General features: G+C 41.2%; 1 protein-coding gene across 14 annotated transcripts in view; it reads right to left on the bottom strand.

Annotated features, from left to right (window-relative positions):
* The window catches only part of Apc (APC, WNT signaling pathway regulator), a 101,894-nt gene that overhangs the window by 84,091 nt on the left and 1,664 nt on the right, over positions 1–16,139 (bottom strand). The gene's annotated exons all lie outside the window — the stretch shown is intronic.

Below are 16,139 nucleotides of genomic sequence, written 5' to 3'. Positions count from 1 at the left end.
ACATATAATTTCATAAGTCTTTAAGAATGTCTTTTGTAAAAGTATCCAAGGTTAGGTAGAAATAGCACACAGGTTCTTTTATAGAAACCAAAAGTAAGATTCAAAAACTGAACTAAATTTCATCTCACATTCAAATACCTTTCTCAACTGGTATCAACTATCAAAAAGTCTCTTGATGTTAAGCCATACTATATCCCATAGAACATGAAAAGGGCCTTTTCTTAGTCTTTCCTCAGAATTCTGCTATTTAATGTTAAAAAAATTTTTTCAATAAAATAAGTGGGAAGCTGGGCGTGGTGGTGCACGCCTTTGATCCCAGCACTCGGGAGGTAGAGGCAGGCAGATTTCTGAGTTCGAGGCCAGCTTGGTCTACACAGAGAAATCCTGTCTTGAAAAACCAAAATAAAATAAAATAAAATAAAATAAAATAAAATAAGTGGGGCAGGAGAGTACCTTTCTAAGTAAGTAGTCTTTCATGACTGAGAGTACAAAGTTCTTTTTTACAGACAAACAGACATACACGCAAGTGAATACACAGAGAGAGAGAGACAAATCCACTGAAGTGATAAACACTCTGGGGGAATTTGGTAACTGTCTCACAGAAGCTGACTATATAAGAACTCATCAGCCTGCAAGTAGAGGGTTGGCACCCTATCTTCTAAAAGAGGGGGAAACAAACAACACTGTTCTGGCCCTAAGAACAGTACGCTGCCTGCAAAGTTCTGAAAGCACAAATGAAGTAGGTCCTCTGCACGCTGGGGACAGAACTAAGTGGCACTCTTACTGTTCAGGGACAGCTGGCTAGTTCACTTTCCTTTCCATTTAACGTATAGACATGTCAGGGCACTCGACACTGCCTAGCAGAGCTACTCTTTCCTACACAGTTTGCTTCCCTCCTCTAAGCTTTGCATGTCTCCTCAAACCTGGAACAAATCTATTTTTACTACCTATGATGTGCTCAGTTAAAGACCAACTTCACTGATACAATAAAAGCGCCTGGATTTCTATGTACAACAGGACAGCATGTACAAGACCTGAACACGCTCTAGCCAGACTAAATCTTGGCAGAGGAAGGGTGTGCGAGGGTGAGGGTGTGTGTGTGTGTGTGTTAATACCTAATAGCTGCTGGGAGAGGGAGAGTCAGTTGTTTGTTGGTTTAATAACGTAACCCACTAGAGCAGGCCCCAATCCTACTACTACTGCACTAGCTGGACCACAAGCTGGATTTGATGGAGACAGAGGAAAAGGAGAAGTAATCATACAGTTGGGTGGGAAGGGATGGGAGTGCTGGCAGGGTCGAATACGTTCAAAGTATATTGTACTAGATTCTCAGGGAATCAATACAATTATTTAACAATATAAAAACTACTAAAGAAAAACTATTTACATACCCTGTCAAGTATAACACACAGATTTATAATTATATCTGTAGCATGCCTTTTCCTGAGAAGACATAAATGAATGTCTACTTTACTCATATTCAGAGGACATTGAAGACCAGAAAAAAGATTCCATCCAAGACCAGCTAAGGGTACCAATGAGTTTACCATGTTGCTTACAGGAGAAAGGGTAACAAGAAAGTCAGGCAGCTGGACCACTGAAGAGTCCTAGCTGTGGGGGACAAGTTAGGTTGATGGGCACTACAGAAAGGCTATGACTGAGCACAGCCAATCAAAATTAACTATCCCATGAACTTCCAACACAGAACTTCTACCCTACAAACCCTGCCCCGACCCCCACCCCTGAGTCAAACACCAACCAACCATGTATGTTAAGAACAGCAAACAAAGGCCACTAGCATACACACACAGCTCGCTGTCTTCCTATGGCGGCAGCTCCCTTGCAGTATTTTTAATAAACCTGCCTTTCCCATTCTGCTCTGACCTGGGGAATTCTTCCACTGCCGACAACTCAAAGTCAGCCTTCCACCTCCTGCATACTCCAGCACATCTCAAGGTATATGCAGCTGGGCGGTAGTGGCTGGTGACTGGAACCCTAGGCAAGCAACTTCATTATGACCATCACAGATCCAGCTGCCCACCCTACTGTTGTTTGTCTCTTTTGTTCCAATTCTTGTCTCTAGGCTGATCTGATTTCACAGAAATCCCCATACTTCAGCCTATCAAGTGCTGCAATTCCAAGCACAAGTCCCCATCTTTCCGATCTGGTGCCATAAGTGTGGGTTAACCTTACCCCCTCTAAGGTTCCCTTGCGGCTATCAAAGGTTAACACCTATGCAATAGATTTTACCTAGCCACTCTTTATCGTTTTACTTAGTCTTTTCTCTCTACATAATCTCTCCTTTTCTAGTGGACCATTCTCACTCACACACACCCTAGTATTACTAATCTGTACAAATCCCTCCTTGATATTAATTTCTGTCAAAGACATGGTCAAATTCCATCTGCTTAGTAATATTTGACTATGACTACTCCCTTTCTTCTTAGACATACTTCAACTTTGAGCTTCTATTTCATGTTCTAATGGTTTTCCTCCTCCTTCTAATTTCACTGAATAGCCCTGCCTCTTTTGTAGGTATAATGTTATCGGGCACTGTGTGAAGATTATCCAAGTGTTGATTTCTGTGTCCCCCATATCTGGTTGCAATTTTTATCCTGAGAATTTCCTATCTCAATGTTATGTAAACACTGCTCCCCATTTATTCTCTGCTTTGTCAATAAGAGCTGATCAGCCAATGACTGAGCAGGGGAGAGAACAGGGATAGACTTCTTCCCAGCCAAGGGAGGAGGGAAGGAGAAAGACAAGAGTCCAGGAGACATCATGTGAAACACCTGGAGCCCGGAGAACCACAGCAAAACTAAAATGCAAGTATCACTGGGATTCTGACTGAGAGGTAGCAAGATTAGTTTAGAGGATTAAGATAGAGTAATACTGTTCAGTTGTTGTGCCCTTAAAGCTTGAAATAAATATCATAGTCCAGACTCAATTATTTGGGAGCTATCTGGGTTAAGAGGAAAACTGCAACAAAACTTTTACTTAAAAGCACTAACAATCTTCACTAGTTATCTAAGGGATAGTTTATTCTAGGATTGTCCACTTACATTATCATTTTCTTACCTAGTTAGTACTCAACTATATTTGCTAATCTCAAACTGGTATTTCTATCTTAACCTTATCCCCTGAATATTCAACTACCTACCTGACATTTAACTTGGATGCACGAGACACATGAATTAAATAAATATGTGATTTACAGACTTTTCTGTCCTTACACCCTCTTGCAACTAAATATTTCAAGGTCATTTCTAAAAATTACCTTGGGTATTTTTACTACTTTGGGTGAACATATGTGTGCAGTGTGTCTGAAGGCCAAGGTTAATGTGTAAAATCTTCTTCAACTGCTCCTTTCCTCGTTTTTGAGATGGAGTCTCTCAGTGAACCTGGAGCTTACCAGTTTGACCTGGTGGGTCAGCAAGCCGCACTGTATGTGTATGTATCCTCTGTCTGTCTACCTCCCTACTGTGAGTAGGTGTGGGATCACAGACGCATGCTGCCACGCCTGGCTCTTTACATGGGTGCTGGAATCTAACTCAGATCCTCATGCTTATGTGGCAAGCGTGCTGACAGTCATCTCCCGAGCCCATCAAAAGCTCTCTTTAAACAATAACAGATAATTTTCCAGTTCCATCTTATAGTGTGACACTTATTCTTCCACACTATTCAAGCAGCATAATTATTTCAGCATCTTAAATTAATGCAGAATATAGTAAAAATTCATACCTTTATGAATAAAAGATACCCTATGCCCATTAAAATCTGGATGACAATCCATTGGCTAGATTAAGGAGTAACAGCTATAGCAGAGTAACACAAGATTTGCCAATAGTGATGAAACTTGACTGTTAATAGACACCCAAATATCTGGTGTATCTCGTGTTATTAGTGTACCTATGAGAGACCACTTCTGAAAGAGATTAGCATCTCAACCAGTAGACTATCCTCACCCATGTGGACAGACATCCTGTAGCCTGTTGAGATCTAGACAGAAAAAAAAAAAAAAAGACGGAAGGATGAGCTCTGTCTTCTTGGGTTAAGGCAGCATAGCTCCTTGGCTCTGTCTCCAGGGTATCAGGCAGCCCCTCATTCCTCAGCCCCGCCCCCACAGGCCTTCTGACTCAGACTGCATCACACCTGCTTCTTCCCTTCCTCTCCACCCTTTAGATGGCCAGCACACCCTCCCAGCACACCCCTCTGTCTGGGTTCTCTTCCTCTGGAGAACCATATCTAATACATGTGTCCTACAATATCAAAGAGAAAGTCATCAAAGTAAACCAAGCCAGGCATGGTGGGGCACCTGTAATAGTAATCCCAACACAAAGGAAGTGAAGGTGAGGTCAACCTGGGTTACACAGGGAATTCAAGGGCAGGTAGCCTGTGCTACTAAGCAAGAGCCGGGGAGGTAGCTCAAATGGTAAAGGGCAAGGCCTCAAGTTTGACCAGCAAGCATTATTCCAAACAGTAAGTGATCAATGCATGCATAGTAGAAAGTACTCTGAAAGTCTTATCCTTGAGGTAACTACAGACACCAAGCCAGGAAAGTTATTGTAATCCTTATGTGTAGAGGTTATGTTGAGGGACGACGACCACTTTCCAAGATGATCCCTAGAGACTTTAAAACTCTATATTGAGTAAGGCAGAGCTGTGTGATGAAGGAGATGCTGTAAGGGTTAGGGACCTCCACAGCTAGGTGACAGAAACCATGATAGCTCCTGCCTTGGTTTCCTGACTCTAGAACCAATCCCACTGTCCACAGGATACTTAAGGAACCCTGGAGAGAGGCTTACATGAGGGGCCCAGATCAACACTAACCTAAAGTCAGGTGAGTGTGCAAGTCAACTTGGAAGTGAATTTTCTAGCTCCAGTCAAGGTGACAAAAATTGTTTATATAGGTAAGCAATTAGCACAAGACTCTGATTCTCTCCCCTTAGCCTGGTAATTCCCAGTGGACATTCCTTGAAATCCCCTGCCCAGTGGCTACAAACTGAGCTGCCCCAGCCACATTTTCCTGTAACCTCTGATCATGGAGCCACTTTTAAACTCCAAACAGTAGGATTTCCAAACTGAAGTGCTTTGTGATCAAAGGCTGTTTACTGTTGGCTAATATTTGCTTTATAGTGTTTGAGATGAAAAGTTTGTTGTAGTGTGAACAAGTTATCAATGAAAATTCTTAAGTACATCAAGTTCCTGAATATAATACTCTAATAATATACATTTCTGCCCTCCAAAGGACTATCCAGAGCAATTTATTGAAATTTGTCTTTCTGTGGGATAGAACTTGAAAAGACAAATAAGAAACTGGTAACTGGTTATCTCTGCTTCTATGGATGTCTGAGAGGCAAAATAGGAGATTTACTTTCGTTTTATATACAAATAGTTGCAGTTCTGAAATGTGGACTGCATGCATGCAATACCTATTCAAAGATAAAAAAATGTTCAAGTCTGTTTCTTGACAAAGCTGATTTCTTTTATGTTTAAAATGGGAACGATAGCTGGTCAGTGGTAGTGCATCCTTTTAATCCCAGCTCTTAGAAGGCCGAGGCAGGTGGATGTCTGTGAGTTCAAGGCCAGCCTGGTCTACAGAGTGAGTTCCAGAACAGCCAAGACTACACAGAGAAACCCTGTCTCAAAAACAAAAACCTAAACAAACAAACAAAAAACAAACAATGGCTCAGTTGGTAGAGTGCTTTTCTTGTAAGCAACAAGCACCCAAGCTCAACCCCAGAACTGACATCTAAAAAGCTGGGTGTGGTGATGCACTTATAATCCCAGCTGTTGGAGACAGGACAAGTAGATCCCTGAAACTCACTGGCCTGCCAACTCAGCCTATTTGGCAAGCTACAAACCATCAATGGCACCTAAGAAATGACACCTGAGGTTGTAATCTGGTCTCCACATGTACATACGTGTACCAACACACGTGAACAGGTGTACACAAACAGTGGGAGAAACTTCAAACTACTTTAGTCAACTACTTTTAGCCTAAAATTATGCTCATCACCACTCCTCCCTCCATCTTAGTGCTAAGGGTTGAAGCCACGGCCTTGTGCCTGCCAGACAAGCTCTCCTCCACCGTCTAGACATTTACTCCTTGGTGGGAGGGGGAGGGGCAGCTATGGTTAAGGTGAATAAGCAAGTGTTACAATCTGAGAGCACCCAAGGTGATATGACAAGAAACGATCTATGTTTGTTCATCTAAGTGGGATATGAGTTTTAAATGTCTCTGTATAAGTTATCTTTTGTATAAAAGAGGTGGCTCCATATTATAAGCTCAGAAAATGTATTTAAAAAGCATAAAATATGTTATGCCTTCATCTTGTAGACTTACAAGTGAACCACATAGACGTTCAATGGGTTTTCCTGATCAAATTAAAGCTGTGATGGTCGTTTGAAGAATGGCCTCCAAAGGCTCGTGTATTTGAAAGCTTAGTCATCAGGGAGTGGTACTATTAGAGAAGGACTAGGAGGTGTGGCCTGGCTGGAGTAGATGAGGCATTGGTGGGGAGAGTTATGTATGTCACTTAAGGTGGCTCTTGAGGCTCCAAAAGCCTAAGTCAGGCCCATGTCTCTCTCTTCCTGCTGCCTGGGGATCCAGATGTACAACTCTCAGCTACTTCTCCAGCACCATGTAGGTGTGCCACGATGCTCCCTGCATGAGAATGGACTGACCCACTGAAACTGGAAGCAAGCCCCAACTAAATGCTTTCTTTTATTACAGGGGTTGCTGTAAGATGCCTTTAATCCCAGCACTTGGAAGGCAAGTGCACCTCTGTAAGTCTGAGGCCAGCCTAGTCAACAGGAGAGTTCCAAGGCCACACAGGGAAACCCTGTCTGGAAAGAGGGAAAAAAAAGAATTGCTGTGGTGGTCATGGTATCTCTTCACAGCAATAGAACACTAAGACAATTGCCAAATTTGAATCCAAGTTTGCTTTCTCTAAGAACTAAAGGCAATTAATTCTCAACAGATTTTTCTTATACCAATGATGAGAGCTTAATTTCAATAAAATGACAGTTTACATCTACTATGTAAGAATTAAATTATATAAAATACTCAAAGTAAATGACAGGTACAGATCAAGCAGTAAACAGGAAGCCTCTGCTCCTAGAATCATAGGCCTTTAGCAGCTACAAGACAAAACATTTTAACTGGAAACTCAACAAAAGTGAAACAGACTAGGAGAAAAACCCTAAGCATACAGCCAGCTACTTTCCAGGCACAGAAAGCCAAGTGCTCACCACTGGTTACAGGTGAAAAGCCATTCCTTTCATGGTTCAAATTCAGCCCTCAGCACCTTTATAATATTTAATGAACAAGTTCTTGGCTACACTGGAATATAACTTTCTATCAAAGACCTAATTCTATTCTGAATCAAAAAACTCACTAGCTCAATATAAACTAATGGGAAATTGTAACATGACAACTCCTTATTAAATATTAAGTTGTGAGAAAAATTCTACCAATACCAAAAATACATAATTTTTTTATGAAAGTGAAGGAATATCTAAATTTTGATGTTGGCATAGACATTATATTGTTGTAACTGACTTCATTTTTCTATAATATGACTTGGGTTTTTTTGTTTTTTGTTTTGTTTTTTGTTTTTTTATTTTTGAGACAGGATTTCTCTGTGTAGTCCTGGCTGGCCTGGAACTCACTTTGTAGACCAAGCTGGCCTCGAACTCAGAAATCCGCCTGCCTCTGCCTCCCGAGTGCTGGGATCAAAGGCGTGCGCCACCACGCCCGGAATGACTTGGTTTTTAAGTGAGTATTAAATTTCTATGAAAGTCATAACTTAATTTCAACTCAATATGATGTATGATTAGGACATACATGCAGCTAGCTGGTAAGTATTCAACCAAAGAAGTACAGAGACCAAAACAATTTTTAGGGGCTAGAGACATGGCTCGGTGACTAAGAGCACCTGCTGCTCTTGCAGAGAACACAGGTTTGGTTCCCAGCACCCACATGACTGCTCACAACTGCCTGCAACTCCATTCTGGGATCTGATGCCTCTTCTGACCTCCTCCAGCTCCTGTACACTTAGATAGACTCAGATACATACACACAAAATTAAGGGGATAAACTATTTAAACAATAAAAATTTTAAGATACCTGTCCACAGTAACCCTTTCCAACCCTTAAGTTTGTTTCAACAGATAGCTAATATATTCTTAAATGCTATCAATATGTAAATTAATGTTAGAGAAGACACAGGAGAAATGTATTTGAAGTGAGAAACTAAGGAAAGGCTGCCGGAAATTTATAAAACCTATGGAAGATTTTTCTGAAATAAAACTATGAAGAAATTAAAAGACCGAGGTGGGTAGAAGGTCTGAGGTTAAAGGAACTGAAACTACACTCCAATGCACACAAAAGAATACAACAGGAAAAACTGAGCGTAGTATTTGTCAGTCAAGCAGAATGAGATTTTGGAAATAAGGTAATAAAATCACTAATTAAATCTATTAAATGCTATGACTGTGGAACAGTATCAAATAGTATCATTTGTTCCTTGTCTGGGGTACATAATCTAACACAATTGCTTTACTGAGATTACAATTTAAGTAAAACTCTTCAGAAAATAAACAGCTTGAGCACTTCTAATCTGAAAACCACAAATCTAACTTCCCATAATTAAGTACTTGGTAAGTACCAACATGACCGGAAAATGAACACTCAAGTCTCATGTAACAGGCCAGAGTCAAAATACAAACTGATGTACAAAATAAGAGTAATACAGTCTGTGCTCATCATGTCATTAGGCCCTGGGTCTGGTCCTGGCACAACCAGAAGACTATATGACTATGTCCACACATGCACAGCTTGAGGTGTGTGAGGAATATAAGCTAGTTCATACTTGGACTTGGGTCCCACTCCCAAATTATGCATATATAAATATTGCAAAATCCAGGAAGGATAAAAATCCAAAACACTTCTCGTCTCAAGCATTTTGGGTAAGTAATAGTTAAGACAGGCCAGGCTCAGGATTGGCACAAAAATTAACAGCTCCCTATACCATGGGCTAAGACTGTTTCAAATAAAAATTTACTCTTTAATTCATGAAGCCTAAGATTAACTGCTCTGGCAACAAGTATGTAAGTAATCAAGGTGCATTAGCCATTCAACAGATCTGATAAGATACCATCCTGGCCTTGCCTAGGACTAGGTGCGAAGCAGAAAGCACGTGAGGAAACAATGACAAGGGCATTCCTACGTCACAGTCTACACAGGTGGCAAGTTGGGAGAGCCCAACAGACTCCATGCTTGCAGGGCCTCTTCTGAGTCTAAAAATCGCTTCTTACTTTATCATCCAGTGCTCTGAAGGCAAGTGGGCAAAGGAAAGACAACGCAGGAAGCAAAGGCGCCATAACCAACACGGCACGGCTCTTCCCTTTAGTTATTCATTTGGCAGAGGACAAAAAAGAAGCAAGCAAAACCCAGCAATTCTAGTTTTCCTACCGAGAGGGCTGCTTTTGTATGTTTTTGATGCATCAATCTGATTGCAGATATGGATGGCATCTCAAATAATTTTAAAATACCAATGTTATTCTAAATTTCCAACATAACCTTCCAAACAAGGAAGACAGCCCACTAATGTAAAGTCCAGAATTTCCAAGCTTGACTTCTACTTTTAATCAAACTCAGAATTCAAATACAAATTATGCATTTTATAGACATGTAAGATTTAAAACTCCTATTTTGTCCCTGAGAGAGTAAAATTCACAACTCCCTGGGCTGGCAAGATGCCTGAGTGGATAGAGGTGCTGACCTCCAAGCCTGACAGCCTGCACTTGATCCCAGGGACATACATGGGGGAAGGAGAGTACTGAGGCCCCCCACACAGTCCTTGACCCTCCACATGCATGCTGTGACACAGGTGGACACCCACACCCCAACATAAATGTGATTTTAAAAGTCAAAATATCAGGGCTGGTGAGATGGCTCAGCTATTAAGAGCACTTACTGCTCTTCCAAAGGTCCTGAGTTCAAACCCCAGCAACCACATAGTGGCTCACAACCACCCATAATGAGATCTGACGCCCTCTTCTGGTGCATCCGAAGACAGCTACAGTGTTCTTATGTATAATAATAAATAAATCTTTGGGCCAGAGGGAGCAGGGACTGAGCAAGCAGAGGTCCTAAAATTCAATTCCCAACAACCACATGAAGGCTTACAACCATCTGTACAGCTACAGTGTACTCATATACATAAAATAAATAAATAAATCTTAAAAAGTTTTTTAAAAAAATCAAAATATCACATAGCATAAGAGTTCTCACAATAATTATTGAAAATACACCCAAGTGCTAGCAAAACTACTAAAGGGCCGGGCAGTGGTGGCACATGCCTTTAATCCCAGCACTTGGGAGGCAGAGGCTGGTGGATTTCTGAGTTCAAGGCCAGCCTGATCTAGAGAGTGAGTTCCAGGACAGCCAGGGCTACACAGAGAAACCCTGTCTCGGAAAACAAACAAACAAACAAAAAAACAAAAACAAAACAAAACAAAAAAAACCCTAAAGGGCAATTTGTTTGCAAGCCCTGGTAACTCAGCGCTCGTCCTCTCCATCCCTGCAAAGTCCCGCTTTACAATGTTCACATCATGTCTGCAGGGGTTAGACCACAATCCAATACAGTATCCTGCCTCCCTTCCTTGGGCTCTGCAGAGGAACTAGGCTGGCAAATAACATATATCAGAGCTGGGAGTGGCTCAGCTCAGATCTCTAATTACAGAGGCAGGGGAATCTCCAAGTTAGAGGCAGCCAGGGATATCGAGAGAGCCTGTCTCAAAAAACAAACATAGAGTATTAAGAAAACAACTGCATGTTAGTTTTTATGTTTCCTGAGTCTCTCATGTATGCCACAAAGAGGGATTAACACAAAGAGATGACTAAAGAATGTTTGGTCTTCTTGGAACATGTTGTCAAATGTCTGGACTTCTTTGGAAATTGAACAACAAGCAATTCAGACCAACTTGCTCTGAAAATAACTTTAAGTTAGATACTAAACAATCTCCTTCAAAGCACCAAGTAACCACTAACATAATGAGAAGTAAACAGTTCAAACCCACTGAAAGCTGCAACTCAGAAAAGTGATCTCAACTTTTGCTTTTGGTGAGTTTATTAAAAACAAACAAACAAACACTTAATGTTGCTTTCACTGCAAGACTGGGGGCTAACCAAACTAAGAGTCCCAGACACAGCTGCCAAGAATAGTAAAAACAACTTTGGCTCTGGGACCGAGGTTCTCAAGGGTCCCTCCATTTTAAGATAACAAAGAACTAGGAGACCACGGAGCTTTGCCATTCCAACAATCACCTGAGAAGTTAGCACAAAGAGAAGAGCTTCCCATAACCTCTTGACTCCACTACTCTGGAACGCTGGTGAGCAGCACAAGATGGTGGGTGTACATAAGTCAAAGCAAGCAGCTCATCACATGAGCCCCAAAAGCAAAGTGACCTTTGAGGAGACACTACCAATACCAACATCTCACATTACAGCGCCTAACAGCAGCACCTTGGGGACCAAGCCTTTAATAATGACCTCTTCAGGCCACTCCCCACATTCACATCATAGCAGAGATCGTGACCTTTGATCACATGTAAGTCAAGCAGGTAGTCTGGCAGAGTTAACAATGTGAAATTTGGTTAAGGTGGTCTTGCAGCCCCAAACTCTTGATACTACCACATAAAAATCTTCACAAAAAGATTATTTTCATCCTATATATCAAATTAGTTCTCCAACAGATGTAGAGATTTGTAAACTCTGGAGTTTGCAGATTATTATAACTGACAGATATTATAATTAACTCCTAATTATTATACTCACGAGGATAATGGCCAAACTAAGTTTCACACACACACATATGACATATAATATATATCACATATGTCATATATGACATATATATACATGGAACTGCAGACTATAAAAAGTTACATACATTTGGAAAAAATAACTTAAGCACTTATCGGATGAGTGATCAAATATTAGATATAGATGAAAAATAGATACTTTAAGGACAAAACTGTCCAGAATAAAGCCTTTAAGAGAAAATAAGAGGGGGCAGGGCACATAAGAGGCAGAAATCATCACAATGAAGAACCTAATTAACAAAGGAGAATACTGAATTGAAGGTGATTATCTGAATCACCTTTGGCTGGCAAATGTGTGGGACTGATAAGAACTGATCCATACATTCACGAAGTCCAAAGAATACTGTATCACAGAACAATAAAGTGGAAAACAAAGTTAAAAAAGGTTTCCTTCCTTAAAAGGACATAACAAAATTATTTTAAAAGAAAATGTTAAGAGCCATGGCGTTAGCCAGGCATTGTGACCACGCCTTTAATCCCAGCACTTGAGAGGCAGAGTTGGGCAGATTTCTGAGTTTGAGGCCAGCCTGGTCTACAGAATGAGTTCCAGGACAGCCAGGGCTACACAGAGAAGCCGTCTCGAAAAACCGAAGAATGGAAAACAAAGACCTTTCAAGCAGCCAGGAGAACATTTAAAGTATGAGCTTCATATTCTTTATGATTAGTAAAAATGATCCTACATAGAAAGTTCATAGGAAATGTAAGATTCAGTAAATATATGCAGTACTCTAAATAATATTGATATAATATATAGCATACATTAAAATATATATTATTAATGTACATTAATAAATAAGTACATTAACAGGGACTGAGGTGGCAAGGACAATACAGACCATCACCCAAGTAGCCCCTTCCATGACTCTGCCACTACTTCCTCCGTTCAAGTCCTTTTAAGACTTATCCAGAGTACTGAGTTTTATCACTGGAACCCATTTGATTTACTTCAAAGCCTAAGTATGACCTGTACATAGATGTACGCTGTTTGCTGGCCATGTCCTCAACTAAAATGTAAGCTCAGGGAGAGTACAGGCTATTTGATTCTTGCAAATTTTCCATAAGAATCTACTTTAAACAGTTATTTATGGTTATCAAAATGTTTGGCAAATAGTCTATGTATGGTTTATAACAATGCACAGCTAAACAGTGCTTTACGCTGCTACTGTCATTAGCAAATTCTCTTTTTAAAATTTATCTCTCCACAGAACAATGTAGAAGTATGCCGTGGACACTCTGTCTCTCTTCAGCTACAAATATTACAGTTAGGAGAGGCACCTGATTGATACAGGCCTTTTGTGGGAGATTTACTTACCTAATTAAGAGATAAGAGGCCTTTGCCTTTGGCTACCAAAGACAATTAAGTGATACCTGGAAAAAGGGAGCCATGAAGAACCATGACGGCATATGCCTATGTTCAAAGGTTAATACACTAAGACGAGTCAGTCAGAGAGATGGGCCCTCGAGAACCTTCCGTGCAGCTACATTGACTAGCCACGAGGCCGTCTAACTCTGATCATCTTTTTATGTGAGATACTGATTAAATCACCCAGTTAAGTATTCTGTAACTTGGAGCCTAACTAACCCGTGGTTAAGAGCTGATGACTACCCGGCAGTGGAGAAGAGCCTACCTGACTATAAGGTTCAAGACTGGGGACTAGAGAAAGCAGTTACAACAAGAAATAGGGAGGAAGAGAATGCCAAACGTACAAACACATATGAACACACCATAGGACAGAGATGCATGCCCACGAAACTGATTCGGTTTGTTGTCATGTGAATTTTAGCCGCACATCTAAGATAGGAATACCCAGCAAACAGTGGTAGTGGGAATAGAGATCCAGAAATCAGGACAATCCACACAGAAATGATTTATATCATCAAGAAAAAGAATGGCATGATCTATCAAGAAAACACACCAAAGAACATACAAAGGCTCGATGACTTGAATTCCCTGTCTGGGACCCACTCCGCCCCATGCTGTGCTGCAGTCCTTCCGCCCTCAGGACAAACGGATACTGCTCCAGACTTAACATCGATCTGTGCTCGCCCTATCACAGAAGAGCTGAGGACTCTGGGCTGTGTCTAGGAGTCTTCCAACTTCCTACGGCAGTAAATGAAGGCCATAACATGAACACTGTTAACAGGAGAGAAGCAAGTTTGAGCAAAGAACTCAAACAGGAAGATAATGTTTAAAAAAAAAAAAAAGGAGAAAAATGGACTTTTAGTACTGACTACATGATCTCTAAACAAACCACACTTCATGTGACTTCTAAATATGCATCGGCCAATTACATTCCCTTTGTTTGTGAATCTATTCGCAGCCTAGCTGATACAGGGATAAGGAAAGAATAAAGTTGAAAGAGGGCAGGACATGCAAAGAACTTACGAGGACCAGGAAACCAGGAAGTACACTGGAGAACACTAAGAATACGTCATTTACTACTACAGAGTATTATGTAATTTACAATTGCCTATAGTAACCAACGATGACAGAGAAACTGCCATTAGGTTTGGTGCTTAGTGTTCTCTAGTGATTTTTTTAAATGTTTTTTTTTAATTACGTTTATTGTGTATGATGTAGGTCAGAGGACAACATGCAGGAATTGGTTATCTCCTTCAACCACATGGGTCCTGGAGAGCTAACTCCAGCTGTCAGGTTCCAAGACGGCCCGTTTACCTACTGACCCCCTGTCAAGATGGCCCCAAGCACAGTGGAACGCTAAGGGACTTCCACTTCACAGTGACATCACAGTGAAAACAAAAGATGGCGATAAGGATGTGGCAAGCACTGACATGGACATTTAACACATTCACTCCCTCTAGATCCACCGTGCAAGGTATTACAGATACAGAAGTCTAAGTGGTAACATGACCACAGCTACTAGTAAATAATTTTAACACAAGTCAAAGCCAAAACTGAAGGAAAGAGTCTAACTACATCTGAGTCCCTGGATGGGAGAATCCTGAAGGGAAATTTGGAATCTGGAAGTGCCTCCAGATTTGTATCTGGCAGCTCAGTAGAAAACAGTAACATGCATACAGCACAGAGAGGGAGAAACTGGGAGAGGCCTCCAAATAGTGATAATGGACAGATCTGAATAGAGAGAGATGGAGAGGGTTGCTCTTGCAAAGGCACACAGCTCTGAAATATGAGCAATTAAGGAGGTAGTAATGAAAACAAAAAAAGCCCTGGGAAACACAGGAGTACACCCCCAGACAGCTGAGATTCTCTCAGCCACTGAGTTTACAAGGCTCCACTTCCCTCTTGTCTGGGAAACGCAGGAGGTAGACCTCAGACAGCTGATGGAAGAGGTACACCTCAGACAGCTGGGATTCTCTCAGCCACTAAGTTTAGAAGGCTCCACTTCCCCCTTGTCCCTTCAAAACTGAAAGGAAAGCACAGCACTGGAGGGACAGGCAGACCTAAGAGCATGCAGTCTTCAGTGCTAGAAGAGAGAAACTGACAACAAATAAATGAGATATAAAACTCAAAAAGAGTTCTTCTTTTAAGGTGGGCAATTCTATTTCTAAAACTTTAATTCGTAACTTTTTAAAAAAGACACACACACACACACACACACACACACACACACACTGTCGCTGTCTTCAGACACACCAGAAGGGGGCATCAGAACCCATTAGAGATGGTTGTGAGCCACCATGTGGTTGCTGGGAACTGAACTCAGGACTGCTGGAAGGTCAGTCCGTGCTCTTAACCTCTGAGCCATCTCTCCAGCCCCCATAACTTTTTTTTTTAAACAATCCTGGAGAATGAACAGAGTCCGTCTTACAAGTACTCTACCACTGAGCTAATGCTTCAGTCTTCTAAACCAGCTTTCAAAACCCCACTCATTTGCAATCTCATTGGGCATTTTCTATGTATTTTTAATCCCACGTTGGGGCTCTTGACACATCCGAGTCAGAGGCGACAAACTACCAGATGACTTCCTCCACTGCCACTCTGAAGGGGCAGTTTGCACTTGCAAACTTTGGCAAGGCTCCTAAGTTACTCAGGACAGTTTTTCCACACTGGAAATCGCGACTACCCTTGAGGGGCAGCTGAGATTGGCACAACCCCACGTTATAGAGGCTAGCAAGTGCTGCGAGTGCTGTTAAGCACTAGTAACAACCGAGCATACAAGACATTTGAGTAGTTTTGAATTTAAAACGCTTTTTCCATCAGTCCTTTCTTTAAAAACAAAGCAAAACAACAAAGGGCTTGCACATTAGGATTTTAAAGCCTCTAT

The sequence above is a fragment of the Mus musculus genome, chromosome 18 (genome assembly GCF_000001635.26).
Source record: "Mus musculus strain C57BL/6J chromosome 18, GRCm38.p6 C57BL/6J".
In the NCBI taxonomy this organism is placed as follows: domain Eukaryota; kingdom Metazoa; phylum Chordata; class Mammalia; order Rodentia; family Muridae; genus Mus; species Mus musculus.
The sequence above is the reverse complement of the archived record's forward strand: the minus strand, read 5'-3'. Positions and strand labels throughout refer to the sequence as shown.